Below are 14,635 nucleotides of genomic sequence, written 5' to 3'. Positions count from 1 at the left end.
ATATACATCATAACCACAGAGCAGTCTTTTAAATGCAGTTCTTTGATAAATATATACTACTCTCTATTTATCTTGCTTCAGTGTGATTTTTATTGTAAGGCTTTCAAAATACTCTACAGATGTATTGTGGAGCACAGACATAAATTTCCTTCCAGGGATTTCTAATACAGGAACAGGAATCAAGGCTGGTATTACAAGATTTGGTGGTCAGTGAGTTAAAAATAAGGAGTGATAGCATTTGCAATGTGATCTTTTTATATCTATTGCATTATATGTCAGAAATTCAGAATATCACAAGAAATAAGAGAAATTCCCATTTTTGGGGACCTCTCTATCAGTATTAAAGAACTGTATATATTCTTGTCCAATCGTTTAGCTTGCCTGGGCTTCACTGAGGGAAGAAGAATTGTCTTGGGCACCATATAAAATATATAATATAGTTAATGTACATAAATCATATAATAATGTTAAAAGTTTATGATCTGGTGCAGCTGCATTACTAGCTGTCCAAGATTGCATGTGGCCCACAGGCTGCAAGTTGGACATGTTCTAAAATTTATGTCGTGTGGGCCACCAGTTTAATTTTCACAATATTTACAAGGCAGAAACACTGAAGGACATTATGAAACATATATACATTATAACATTCGGAAAGGGCTGGGAAGAGAATCACGCATCATTCCTGATAAAGTATAGTATTGTGTATCATTGTGGAATAATTAAAAACAGCAGGCCAACTTCCCCAGTGGGCACTGTTCATGAGTATCCTAGTACTCAGTAGCAAAGAGAAAAGATTATTATTTTGTAGACACCCTTGTTCAGTAAAACAACTTTTCTTTTTATATGAAGTGCTCAAAAAAAAAAACCTTAAAAATGGGCTAAAAGCCAACCAAGTGACACAGGCTTTTAAGAAAAATGAACCATATACACTGTACCAAAGCAGAGTGTAGGCACATGGGGCATAAGCTTAGCAAGCCAACCAGCAGAAAGTCATTTGCATAATGTCTCCATTCACATAGGGGCACAAGAGAATACAATGCCCTGTTAATTGTGAAGCTTTCACTGTATGTTTGGAGATAACACATTTGCTGCAAAGGCATCTAAATCTAAACCTGAACAAGAATCAATCACATTTGCACAGGGCGCACAAATCTAAGCTTAGTGGGCCAAATGGTACAGAACCTTTCTGAAATTGTAAATGTATTTAGAAAGCTCCATAAACAAAAAGGTATAAAAGAATGCAGTGCAGTGTACAGAGTGCACAAGGATGAATAAACAATGAAATCGGTCAAAAATTCCAACAACAACCGAGTTTACGTTTTGCTTTTCTAAAGCACTCAGTCAAAAACTCTAAAAGAATCAGCCATGCTAAAAACAAGCCATCAGCACATAATTTATGGGGGAAAATAATGACTAAACTACTATGCTGATTATGGTTTGCTGAGTTTAACTGTGCATATGCACCATATGCATATTTTTTGATTCTTATTGATTGTGGAGTGCCTTTGAAGATTAAAATATTCACAGCATATATAAAGATATCCTGAATCTAAGCATCAGTAGCAATCAAGACCATGCACTGAGCACTGCACATCTAAACAACAGAGAAACCATCCCATATGTATAAGTACTTCTTAAATTCACAATACTTTTGATACTACCTCCAGCTTCTCTTTTTCAGATTACATACCTCCACATGGTTCACTTACCCCAGAAGAATATTTACAAAAACACATGTTTGTATGCTCTGATAGCATGTGGTCTCATAGCAGTGCACCCTATTAACTATTGACCATGTGCGAAGGTAAATAACTATAACATTGGGTCTCAGCATGAGATGCCAACTGGGTATGAAACCCAGTCTAACTCAGATGCTGTGGGAATTATATGTGTCTACAGGGAGTTTCTTCTTGTGTGATCCTCACTTAATAATATAACTTGAATAAAATTGACTAAGAAGGCAAATTATAGAGAGCCACTTGATTTTCCTCCAGTGTGAGGCTGAGCACTTGCTACAAGGACTCAAAAAGGCAGCCAGGTAAGCGAAATAAAGTTTTTCCCAGAGGTGGGTCGCAAATCCCAGTGCTACCTGTTCGCTCATGCTCGTGTTCGCATGTGTGATGCTTCTGCATATGCGCAGAAACTTCTGGGTGGGTGGGTGGTTTGCCTGATCTGGGCTGAACTGGGAGCAACCCATCTCTGGTTCTTCCCCTCTGCTTTGCTCCAAATGATTTCCCCCTTTTTTTCTTTCCTAGTGTCTTTCCACAAGTGCAAGTTTTGCTGGGAATTTTTTTGTGTTTTTGATCAACCAACTGTTGATTCATTGGTTATGACAGGAATTGACCAACCCATTGTCAACCAAGCTTGATGTCATGGGCTGAGAGAGATTCTTGCTTATCCCTGAGGTGGGACTAGAACCAGAGATGGGCTTCAAAATTCTTAGCAAGGAGTTCTCTGCCTGGGCATGGGCATGGCAGGCGTGGCCTAGTCAGACTCCTGAACAAGGGCCAGGGAGCAGCATTTTTGCCCTCCCTGGGCTTCAGAGGCTTTTCTTGAGGGTGAAAACAGCCTCCTCAGGCTCCGGTGGCCAGAAACAAACAGAGTACGGCCTTCCTTAACTTCCGCTAAGCTCATTTTTCGCCCTCTCCAAGTGTATGTTGTGCCCTGCACTTACGTGCATCCAAAACGAGCTGCATGGGGACTCCTGGGAAGGGCGGGGTGGGGTGGGTGGGGCCATCCAGGATCGGATTTGGGGATTCTCTGAACTGCAGAGAATCTTAGCTAGAGGTTCCCCTGAACCCCTGCAAACCCCAAGCAGCCCATCCCTGACTAGAACTCACAGTCTTCTGGTTTTTTGCCTGGTGCTTTAATCACTAGATCAAACTGGTTCTCATTCTCTCCACAGCATAAGCCAACAGAAACAGGAACATGACTAGTCACTCTTGCAGTGGCCCAGATATTGAAAAGGTAATGCCACAGGACAAACAGGAAAGTCAATGTTTAGCCACAACAGCTAGAACAGAATGGAAAATCCAAAACATTTTGTTCTGTCTGGAAAGACCATATTCAGGATTCCATCTGGAGTAAAAGAATTGCATTACAAATTCTGTAAGGACTAAATCATCTGGATCAGGTGTGTTCTATTTTATGGATGGTGCTATCTTAAACTGGCCTTTTTCACACCCAGAATGTTTCGCACATGCTGAATACTTTTACCTCTGCAAAGTAAACCTAACAGGGAAACCCACTTGCTTAAAAAAGAAAGAAAGCATAATTAAAAGTTCCCCCAAACCTGAAATTGGCTGCACTTGGTTCAAGGTATGTAATTACTGGATATTGCAAATGTTCTCAATTTAAGAGTGTTAAAAAAAATGAAAAGATTATCAATTAAAATTGTAGCCCTTAGGTGTACATAATAGAGAATGAAACATTTGAGCTGAACAGGCTTTAGCAAGGATCTTATTTGACATATGCTCAAATGAACTGCTTTGTTTTTAGCTTCACACAGTGGGTGGGCTTGAAGAAGGGGAGAAAGGACAGTGGCTAGCGATTCAAAATGACAGAAGCGGTTAGTTTCCAAGAACATAGCAAGGAAAGGTTGCTTTACAGAAAAGGCACAGAAATACTATAAATCACAGGGTTTGAAATAATAGGTTTCAGATAGCTAAATGTCTAAATGGCACATTTGTGCCTGCTGTTTCTTGCTTCCATAAAAAATGAATTTACATGGAGCTGGAATGGCTTCAGATATCATTCATTTATAAATTATTCTCCAAAGTTCCCTTTAAAGCAATTTTTCTAGGTTGAATTTTTTCTACATTTTTTATTTGGGAGGAGGGCAATATTTTATTTGAACACTTGAGGGGTTTTTTCTTTCCATACCTAATATCAAGTGTGTTTCTTATTTCTTTTCGTTCTGCTTTGTTTCTTATTCTTATTTCTTTTAAACGTGGCATTATATTATGTTCATGCCAGTGGTGGGTTTCTACCGGTTTGAACCGGTTTGGCTGAATTGGTAGTGGTTTGGTGACCTGGGCTGCTGGAACCAGCAGTGACTCAGGCATGCCATGCCCCTGAACCATTAACAAAATATGATTGCAATGTTTTAATACAGTTTCTATTTTTATGCTCTTGTAGGCTATCTGGTGGTGAAAATACAAAGGAAAGTACCTGCATTCTGATTCCATGATACACATTTTGTTATTTTGGCTCATTCTGATTAGAAGCAAACACCTCTAATTTCTAAGAGTTCATCACAAACACTGAAAAGAAGAGCAGGAAGGGAAGGAGGGGGAAAGGAAGGAAGGAAAGAAGGAAAAAAGATTGGTTTATTAAACTTGCATGCCATCAGACTCTCAATGACTCTGGATGACACATAGAATTAAACAAAAATAAACCTTTCTTTCAAAGTATGCCCAATCTTTATCTTCCTTGAAATAGTACAATGAGGTCTAAAAGCACAGTAGGAGGAAAATGCAATGTTAGGGTATGGAAGACTGGAAGAAATAATATTGATACAGATTAGGAATGAGAAGTTGAAACAAGCACTCTGGAAGAAGAAAACAGTAAACTTCAATATTACACAGAAAATTGAATGGATGTGTTTGTGTGGCCACTAGGAGATGAACATATCCCATGAGCATTTCTATTGGACTGAAGCCTCAGCAAGATTTTCAGCCCTTTCTATAGCTGTACCTCTCTTGCCACATAAAGTTGCAAAACGTTTGGTTAAAATGTAAAACTATGAAATAATCAAAAGATGCTTTGAGCCCTGAATAATTCAAGTTAGGTAAAATGTGAAGGGGATTTGAGCTTGTGGGAATGACTAGAAGAGGTCAAATGGTTGTGGCAATGTTCTCCTAACCTCCTATTAGAAAAATAGAATGAGTCAAGTAGTCTGCCATTCACAGCTTCTACATAGCCTAGGCTACTTTAGAAAAATATTCTCGGGTCATCTCACAGTAGTTTTTCCTAAGATCATCGTTTTTGTTTATAGTGTGCTAAGATACACAGATGGTCTGTTGGAAAAATTCCCAGAAATGACTCTTGGAGAGCAGGCAAAGTAGTAAGATCTATAAGAGTAGAACAAAATATAAGCTCTCTTTGTTATTTTCTAAAGAAAAGTTTGACCAGCCAAGCATGATAGCCCAAAAGTCTGTGTTGAATCCTATCATTCAAGTCCATGGCAAAGGCAGCAGCCTACATTCCCATGGATATCTGAGCTTGGTAGACTGTTTCTTAGCAATATTATTTATCAGAACCAATGAAGCAAAACTGATGCCATTATTCCTTGGTTTAGGGAAGAAAAGAGTTACATTTCTTTATGGATCATGATTTAACAGTTCCTTTAACAAATTGGCAATGAAGTGGAACAATGCTACTTACATTCCTTTATCTTATCTTTATTGCAATTGTTTATTTTGTAATTTAGAATTGATTTTCATACAGTCTCCTTTGTATTCCTGCTAATCAGGAAACATTTTTTAATTGAGGGAATGTTAACGGATTAACCAAGTTAGAATGAACGATTTCTTGTGAGTAGAAAACAGTTGGATCAGAGCTATATTTTGCAGTGACTTACATAAGACTCAACTTAACTTCATAAACATGAGATGAACAAGTTTATAGCTTCCAACTGAGCAGTTGGAGGCAATCCATATGGTGTGCACATATGTGAGCTCAGTGACACTGAACATGTGGCCTCCAGCTATATAGATGGCATGTGCATCAATATGAAGAGTACTTGATCAGCAGGCAGTGGGAATTGGAGAACGAATAAATGACAGTTCTTCTCCAGACGTGTCAGTAGGGCCTTATGGGCATCCAAAAAACTCAAGACAGTAGATAGGATCACACAATGGAACCCCCAACCCATTAAGGCTGTCAAACTCTGGAGACAAGAATCTTTTTAGTTTTAGGAAGACTTTTCAAGTAGTATAATCTAACAAGAACTTGAAAGCCTGAAAAATAATTCCACAAATCAATTTATACCTACCATAATCAAGGTGGAGTTACGCTGAGTTTCTGCATCTTTTCTATAATTGTTCTCCTCCTACCTGATCTTTCCCAGGGTCTGCTAAATATTTCCACATATTGGTTTTGAAATGTAGAACTCAGAATAAAAGTACTCCAACTAATACTGTGATGTGAGGACCCTATAGTTATATTATTTGTTTTAAATTACATCCAATTCCTGCTAGTGTTGTTGTTGCCTCCTGTTGTAAGTAAATGGAAACTTGTAGACAAATTCGAAATAGGGGATCATCTTTGGGGATTATATTTTATTTGATTGGTTATAGTGCGTTAAATGAAAAGCTCATAATTTAAATTAATTTAAATGAGGTTCTGCCCACTTCATGATGGGGCCTAAAATAAACAGTCCCCTTTGAACACACACACACACACACACACAGGCGAGGGGCGGGGAGCTTTGAGAACAACAAATACACAGACTATTGCATTTCTCCCTTTCAACATAGGAAAGACTGTGCAAGGATTAGTAAGAGAAACCCATGATTAAATCTCCTGAAAATGCTGGTTTAAAAAATGAGCTGCCCAGCTGCGATGCTGGGAAAAGATGGAATGCCATTCACCATGCCATTTCCTCTGTTAAAGAGCTCCTTGGCCCCAGATTATTTTTAGTTATAGAAGGGAAAATATAGCTTTGTCCAAATAATTCATGATTGAAGATCAATATCATATTAAGCTTGACCTTGAGAAAAATCACCTAGCCTTGTTACCATTCTAAAGGTACTTCATTCTGAACACAGCCATCAATCTTCCTCAAAGTGAACACACATATTTACTATACTTGAATAAGCTGACTTAATTTTAACTTTAACATTTATCTTATCATATTTTTATTTGACATGGGTTACTGAATAATTATATTAGGGATAATTAGTCTTCGGAGTGTCTTGGAACACATAATATTAAGATGATGCTAGGTCATATACAAGGAAACTGTTTTAACTGTATGAAATCACAATGAAATAAAGATACAGATAGTCCTTGACTTACAACAGTTCATTTGACAACTGTTCAATGTTACAACCGCACTGAAAAAAGTGACTCATATCTGTTTTTAACACTTGCAACCGTTGCAGCATGCCAACGTGGTCAGAATTCAGATGCTTGGCAACTGGTTCATATTTGTGATGGTTGCCATGTCCCCAGATCATATGATCACCTTCTGCAACCTTCTGACAAGCAAAATTAATGGGGAAGCCGGATTCATTTAACCACGGTGTTACTAACTTAACAAATGCAATGACTCACAATAGCTATGGCAAGAAAAGTCGTAAAATGGGGGAAACTCACTTAACAAATGTTTCACTTAGCAACATAAATTTTGGGCTCAATTGTAGTCATAACTAGAGGACTACCTATAATTAAAATGTGGAAAGATCCCTAAGTAGCCACAAAAAGTTTAAAAAATATAAATATTTATGTAGTTCTACACTTGCATGTGTGCATACATATTTGTTTGCATGCATGAATATTTATTGACACAGACTTCAGATACAACTTCCACAAAATATTAACATACAATTTTAACCAAAATTTTGAACAAAATGCACTAAAAAGAGGATTCATTTGGTTCCCTGTCATGGACTGCTAAGCAAAACATCAAATAATCATTTTGGGGATAAAGCAGTAACTGAGACCAGAAAAGTATATTTCCAAAATGCCCTGTACACCTCATGCTCCAGTGCACTCTGAAGTTGCAATGCCTTTTCTATGGTATTATAAAGTTTTGAAACAAAATGCATCTATTGTATGCAGTGTTGCTGGGATGTTGTGGAATGAAGGGCAATCTTCTGAAGTAAAAGATCCTGTTTTGGAAAAGGTCCCAGAAAATATCCAGAAACAATGCTATTCCCTAGACCAGGAAGCTTTCAACAGAAACAGCTGAAGAAATCTGGGTTATTTTAGCAAAATTATTTTTTAAAAAATCTTTCCATTTCTCAGCAATCAGTGCCATCAGGCACTATTTATGGATTTTTAAAAATAGGATTCCCAGGTTAAGGTATTTTGTTGTTGTTGTTCAGGTGGAGTCTTTAAGTAAGTGTATTTATTTATCAATAAATGGCCTTTATTTTCTTGAAAGGCTTTCAGGAAAGAAATTGAGAACTGAAGATTGCTCTACTAGAAGTGGAGACAATGACCACAGTGGAATGAGAGCAAGATAGTGGTTTTGGTGGATTTGGCTAGGTATAAGTTGTACTTAACTAGATTTCATTGAAATATAAAGAAAAACTTCCAAAAATGGGTGTGTTGGATTTTCCATCTCTAGAAGTTTTGAAGACAAGGCTGGATAGTCACATTTTATGCATGGTTTTTCTGCATATTGCATAGGATTGGATTAAACAAAAACAAGGTTTAGAGAAGAGGCAGAAGAAGTAGGTAGGAAAGAACAAGTAAGCCTTCTCTTTGCTCACCACATGCAGAGGTTTAAGTGTTTCCAAAGGAGAAGTTCATTTATCCATGAAGATGTGGGAAAAAATTGAGAGCATTAACAGAACTGGAAACTCCAAGCATACCTGAATTCCAAGGATCTTTTACAAAGCATATATAAGTTCCAATAGAAGAGAATACCTTTAGCTAAGGTTTGAGATACAGAGTTCTTGCTGTGCTCTGAGCTTGGTGGTTTGCTTGGAGATATTTCATTGCTCAACTAATATCATTATTTCAAATCAGTGTGGGGTTTGCTGCCTGTTTATAAGCAGTAGCTTACCCTGCCAGAATTGGTAAGGGCGTAGTTTCCTCTTTATTGGTTCATTGGATATTGTTGTCTATCTGGTGGTTTGTCTTATCTGTATATGGGCTGCTAGAGGGAATGTGTTGAATGTTTTTCCTTTCTTGGTTTTGATTACTGTTTAAGTGTGGTGATTCTCTGTGTATCTACTGATGGCTGGTTTGTCTGAATGCCAAGCTTCCAAGCATAGCTTTCTTGTGCCTGCAAACAAAAGTAAATTGGGCTGAATAGATCCAAACCAAATGCATCAGATGGGGAAGTGAATGTCAAAAAAAAAGTCAAGATAACACAGGTGACCATGCAAATGAATCTCTGTCTCCTTTTTGTGCATCATGCGTATCTAGGTAGGACTAGGCAAGGGCTCTAATCATAGCCATCATCTTAATTCCCCTTCCTCACCCTGCTCCATTGCAGATGCCCCCGGGTGAGACATGTGCACTAATTCATGGTTGGGACTAAGAATGTGTATAATTGATTTCAGTGAAAATTGTCAATTCAACCTGAACAAGTTCAGAATCTAACCCAAAAGTGATGTTCTGCTGGTTCGTCCAGGTTCGGACAAACAGGTAGTGGCAGTGGTGGGAGGCTCCGTCCGCCCACCCAGACAGCACCACAGGCGCTCTGCGAATGCGCAGAAGGTCCTGAACATGCACAGAAGCCCCAGGCGCACTCCTGGTTTTGAACCGATAACGAAGATTAGAGCATTTCATGCCTGATCTAACCAGAGAATAACATTTTTGTGAGTGTATATCTGAATATATTTATGTTTACAATAATTTTCATTCTTTCCAGCTTAATCAAATGTTGGGAGGAAATTTTATACAGAGCCTTGGGTTGACTGTCCACCCATCAATAGGAAAACCATCTGAAAGTTGAACAAAACAAAGCATTATTATTTGTATATAAAAAGAAACTTACCAGTCTGTCTGGAAATAGGATGCCACTTTTCAAGCATTTGCAAGTGCAAGTACACATTTGGTATTTCATCTTCATGGTATTAATATTGGCTTGAAGGCTATTCAAAGTCCCTTTAGAGCAGTCTAGATGTCACAGGTATTGTTAAATATAGGTAAAAGCTCATTTTGAAGTGAGAAATTAAATCCTTTCATCCACTTTTGCATTTCAAAATACCATTTCATGTTAGTTTGTATGTAAATAGTAGTCATCTCATTGTTGTATCTTGCAATTCAAATCATTTGATAATTGTTACTTTAAGTAATATATTATATAGGAAACATAATGGCTGTAAAGGGTATAGAATACATTAGAAGGCAATTGAGTTTAATTGCATTCCAGGGACTCCTTTTCTAGTGCCTGCAGCTGGAGTTTCTTTTTTATGATGCTAGTCTTAGAAAATTTTAACTTTAGAAAAATGCAACTCTTTATTGCTTAAATACTAGTAACCTTAGATTTTAATTAATTCTGTTCAAAAAAATATTTAATATGAGGGGCTATATCCTTTCCTTACTCACCTGAAAGGATAAATCAGATATTAATTGACTACAGAGCTACATACCTGGTCTCAGCCTCAAGGCCAGATGGCTTCTCCTAGTCTCTTATCTATTGAGGTGTAACACCTCCAGCAGAGAAACTTATCCTAAAGGGTGCCTCTTCCAGCCAATTGGTTTTTCTCATTATTGCGGAGTCCGTATGCTTCTTATTTTTACAACATTGTTTTCAACTTTGTAATCAGGTGGAATTTTAGAATTATTATCTCTACCCCCCCCCCAAAAAAAAAGAGTTGTAAAGAGAGCAGGAAGTAGGTGCAACTTAAATGTCACAGGACAGGAAGAAAGAGGACTCTTGTCTAATTTGGCGTTGACAAAGCACCAGTGAATCCTGTATACTCTGTCAAATCTTTATTACGGTTATCGACCAGCGTAAGAAGGGTAGAATAGCAATTTTGAAAGCTGAAAAATATAAAATACACAGTATCCCGTTTTGTTTCCTTTTACTTATAAAAAATAATCCTGGTGCTAGCAAATTACACTTGATATTCTCTCTGTAGATGCATATTTTTTTTGAAGGTAAATAAAAATTCCTGCCTGTGATATCCCTGATGATTTTCGCAACCATTGTTTCTCTGAAAGTCATCCTTCTTTGTCTTCCTTTATATTATTTCTTCTCAAAAATTTCCTTTGAATGTGGAGTAGGTGCTCTTTATAGAAAAAGTCAATGACTAATGGCAAAGTCCTATAGCCTTGAAAATAATCAATTCTTAGTATTGAATTTCTGCCTTAACATTCCTTTAAAATATTTGATATAGATGAGAAAATGGAAATAACAGAGACAATGCAAATGTTACATGATACAAATAGGTAATATCCCTCCCCCCCAAAAAAAATTATTTCCATTTAAACACTAGTGGGAACTAAAGGATCTCACCCAAATGCAGCACCATCTATTATTCACCACCTTTATTCACATTAGTTTTTAAAGTGAGAGCACAGAATTTGCCAAATATGCAGAATGTAGAATAAAGGCTGGGTTTGCTTAAGATGTTGGAAGCCCCTGAGCCAATATTTGTTTGCACCAACCCTTACTGTGCATTGAATCCAAGGTCAATGTATTTTTTTTTCCTCTCCAGTGCTATTGTCCAATGAAATTAATGGCCCTTTAAACTGAGTGTGGGGAAATCCAAAATATTAAAATGAGTTGGAATAGGTGTATTTTCAAGGACAGGTTTTACTTCTTTGAGAACAAAGTACTCCTTGAGCTGATTATTTAAAATCTTTGGCTGTGAGAATTATTTCTCTGAAAAGCAGGCCTTTGTAGAAATTGTGGGGGAAATAAAACTATGATAGTCATAGTCACACACTAGCTAAAGTGTCAATACTGTGTCTGAATGCTCAGTTATTATACTTTTCATAGAATTTTATGCAAGGTGTTAGATATTAGCATATATCGCTGTAAGTCTCCACTCAGGTCCGCCGCTAGGGCGGGAACTAGGGACCACTCTGATTGGTCGAGAGGCGTACCTGATCCCTATAAAAGGGGAACCCTCAGACCACACACTAATCTGGATCACTACTACTATTAATAAAGAGCTGTTAAGTCACGACTTGTCCGGAGTCTGTTCTCTCGTTGCCCGAATCTAACACTGGCGACAAAGGTGGGATCGAGAGACAGATAGGACGAAGACGCTACCTCCAGAATCCAAGGATTCGATCCAGCCTAGGAGTTCGGCGGGAATTCCAGCAGCCATCTCAGCGCGGCAAATTCAAACGCAAACAAGATGGCGATGCACACTCCTCCAGCTCCGTTCGACCCAACGAACGACCACTGGGAGTCCTACATGATCAGGTTCGAGTGTTTTCTCGAAGCAAATGAATACACGGGAGTGCCTGACTCCCGTAAGAAGAACATATTCCTGAGCTACTGTGGGAAAGAAGTCTTCGAGACGGCCAGAGATCTCTCTGAACCAACGCCTATACAAGCAGTAACATGGACGGCGCTGCAACAGACGTTGCAAACACATTACGCGCCAAAACCTTCCCACCACGTTTGCCACCAAGGATTCAACACGAGGAACCAGAAGGCGGGGGAATCTATCAACCAGTACGTTGCAGCTCTACGGAAAGCAGCCACGCATTGTGGATTCAGGGATCTGGACGAGCAAATCCTGGGCTGCCTCATATGCGGGTTGAGAGACATTTCCCTACAGAAACGGTTGTTGGCCAAGCCCAATCTAAGCTTACAGATTGCACTCGACGAGGCGAGAGCGGCCGAATCAGCGGACAGATCATCCGAGACCATACAACGTGGATACAGCGCGACCCAGACAGGATCCAGACACGCCAGAGTTCACTATGAGGACACCGACCCAGAAGTCGAAGACCCCGAGTTCGAGGACAGTCACCGTATGCGGAGCAGTCACATGAGACCAGTGGGTAAACCCGAATTCCATTTGCCACCCTGTGCAAGCTGCGGAGAGAACCACCCCCGGTCTACTTGTCGGTTCAGAAACGTTGTTTGTTCGCACTGCGACAAACTTGGGCACATCGCAAGAATGTGCCAGAGCGAAGTCCCTGCCTCACAACGGCAGCCTCCTATGTACCGCCAACAAAAGCCCAACCCAGGGGCTTGGCGAAAGCAAAAAGGGCACCCAGAGAGAAACCCGAGAGATTTTGCCGAGAGAGATTACGCACAAAGAGCTGAAAGGGCGTATTCCCAGAGAGATTACACACAAAGAGCTGAAAGAGCGTATTACCAGAGCACGGAAAAGGAGTATCCCCAGGATACCGATGCCGAGATAGAGTTGACCCAGAGAGAACAATTGCGAACCTATCTCACAACGATAGGTGAGGTCCGCACCAAGCGGCCTAAAAAGCTGAAAGTCACTGTCCTCCTGGAGGACTCCCCTTGCGAGCTGGAAGTTGACACAGGATCGTCACTAACGATCATCTCATGGTCCACCATGAAAAAAGCAATCCCTAGCCTCAAAAAGCGACAACTATGTACACCAGACATCCTGCTACGAGACTACCAGGGGAACAGGGTCCCCATCGTGGGTCAAGGCACCTTTCGGGTGCAGTTCAAGGACATCGTAGCCCAGCTGCCTGTGACTGTTGCCAGCGCGCCATTACAGAGCCTCCTGGGACTGGATTGGTTTGAAGCCTTGGGGTTAGAAGTCACCGGAATCAACGCCGTGGAGAACAGCAGCGCTGAACAGATTTTTAAGGAGTTCGAGGATGTGTTCAGCCCCGGTCTTGGTAAGTATGTGGGTAAACCCATATCATTCAATTTAGACCCCAAAGTGGCGCCAATCCGACTCAAACCAAGAAGAGTGCCTTTTGCGCTCCGTCCCAAAATTGATAAAGAAATAGATAAACTCGTAGAGCAAGGGATCCTTGAACCGGTGGATCACGCGTGCTGGGAAACCCCCATAGTGACCCCAGTTAAACCAGATGGGTCAGTCCGCATCTGCGCGGACTATAAATGCACAATTAATGTCGCCCTACAACAGAGCGCGTATCCTGTGCCCGTAGTTCAGCACCTATTGCACTCACTGGGGCCAGGTAAAATATTCGCTAAACTAGACATGGCACAAGCGTACCAGCAGCTGCCTGTGGATAGCGCCACGGCGGAGGCCCAAACTATAGTGACGCACAGGGGTGCTTTTAAATGCAACCGGTTACAATTTGGTGTGAGCATTGCTCCCGGTCTGTTCCAGAGCGTCATGGAACGGCTTTTGCAGGGAATACCCGGGGTCGTCCCCTATTTTGACGACATCTTGGTGTCAGCTGCAAATGAGGAGCAACTATTAAAAAGAGTTAGAACTGTTTTGGCCAGAATCAGAGAAAAGGGTCTCCGCCTAAAAAAGGAAAAATGCCAAATTAATGTGCCTAGCGTAGAATTCCTGGGATATAGAATCGATGGTTTGGGCATACATCCAACAACGAAGAAAATTAAGGCGATCCAGGACGCCCCCACACCACGTAACCAGACCGAGTTGCAGGCATTCCTCGGGCTACTGAACTTCTACAGTGTTTTTCTGAGACAGAAAGCGACCGTTGCTGAACCGTTGCACCGACTCCTCGCCAAGAATGCAAAATGGACATGGGGACGATCCGAGGCAGCAGCTTTCGCCGCAGTCAAGCGCCTGCTCACCACCGAATCGCTGCTCGTGCAATACAGCCAGACGCTACCATTGGTATTGACCTGCGACGCTTCACCTTTCGGTGTCGGCGCAGTCCTCAGCCACCGAATGCCGAACGGGAACGAAGCACCCATAGCATTCTACTCAAGGACTCTTTCATCGGCCGAAAGGAACTACAGCCAGATGGACAGGGAAGCGTTGGCCGCTGTGGCTGGAGTCAAACGTTTCCATGAGTACCTCTACGGCTGCAACTTCGAACTTATCACGGACCACAAACC

The sequence above is a fragment of the Natrix helvetica genome (assembly GCF_964273705.1).
Source record: "Natrix helvetica genome assembly, chromosome: 2".
NCBI lineage: Eukaryota > Metazoa > Chordata > Lepidosauria > Squamata > Natricidae > Natrix > Natrix helvetica.
Note: the sequence above shows the minus strand (reverse complement) of the source record.